Genomic DNA, 1,486 nt, shown 5'->3' on the forward strand with positions numbered 1-1,486 from the left:
GACGGGGTTTCACCATGTTGACCAGGATGGTCTCGATCTCTTGACCTCGTGATCCACCCACCTCGGCCTCCCAAAGTGCTGGGATTACAGGTTTGAGGCACCGCGCCCGGCCAGATCCTCTCCTTTCTAAGAAATGTTTTAAGTGGTTGAAGTGACAAGTTCAAGTTGCTGGTTTACATTGAATGCTTGTGAACAGATGGAGGCTAAGATGCCTTAAATATTAACTCACTTGTGGCTGGATGTGGGGGTGGCTCACACCCACCTGTAATCCCAGTACTTTGGGAGGCCGAGGTGGGTGGATCACTTGAGGTCAGGAGTTCAAGCCCAGCCTGGCCAACATGGTGAAACCCATCTCTACTAAAAATACAAAAATTAGCCAGGCATAGTGGCACATGCCTGTAATCCAAGCTACTTGGGAGGCTGAGGCAGGAGAACTGCTTGAACCTGGGAGGTGGAGGTTGCAGTGAGCCGAGATCATGCCACTACACTCCAGTCTTGGTGACAGAGCAAGACTCCATCTCAAAATAAAAAACAAAAAAAATTAACTCACTTTTCGCTAGTTTTAGAGCTGTAAATTCAGAGAATTCTTGTTAACTGGAATCTAGTTTATGACTTGATTTACTTAAATTCTAAAATCTTGTGGGTTGTGGAGGATGTAATTCTGACAGAGAGGGCCCACAGATTATCTGAATGAGGAAGTAAAAGTTCTGAAAGTAGAAAGCATTCCTTTTCAACTCTACCAACCAGTGATTTGGACTTCCTTAAATGGTATAGGAAGTAAGTGCTTTGGGCCTTGAAATTATTCCCAAGTAGAAAACTTTGAATACAAATGAAGCAGAAACTGATGAGGGCAAGTTAGAGAAATTGGGGAAAGAGAAGGAAGAGAGGGGAGGAGAGGAGGGGATAGGAAGGCAGGGGATGTAAGGGGAGGGGATATGAGGGGAGACAAAGGGAGGGTGGGTGAGGGGAGAGGAGAGGAGGGGATGTGAGGGGAAGGGAAGGGAAACCAATATTGAATAAGGGAAAGGGGAACACTTCAGTGCATGTGTTTCAGGATGTTTTTACTTTGAGGATTTGTGTAACCTAGAGGTTTAAAAAGTTTCCTTCTTGGCATTAATGTTTCTGTTTTGGCCATTTTGCATACCCCTGCTCCCTCCTGGGTTCTACAGAAAAATTATGATTTGAAACCAGCCCAGGAAAGGTCTTTTTTGCCAATCTGACTTAAATGCTTTAAAAATTCGCTTTTCTCATATACTAGTTAGTAAACTAATCTCTGAATGGATAATTCACATGTACTGTGGAGAGTACAGCAAATTCGACTAAGAAAAACTAAAATCTTAGAATATTGGAAGATACAGCCATCAAATTTTGAAGGTTTTTAAGCTTGCTTTTGAGCATCGGCCTTTCTTTAAATGGTACTTAATGCTGAACCACAGTGTATGCTGTAGATAAAAATGAAGTTGTTCCTGTTGGGTGGAGATGAAGC

This window comes from Cebus imitator, unplaced genomic scaffold, assembly GCF_001604975.1.
Source record: "Cebus imitator isolate Cc_AM_T3 unplaced genomic scaffold, Cebus_imitator-1.0 Scaffold118, whole genome shotgun sequence".
In the NCBI taxonomy this organism is placed as follows: Eukaryota; Metazoa; Chordata; class Mammalia; order Primates; family Cebidae; genus Cebus; species Cebus imitator.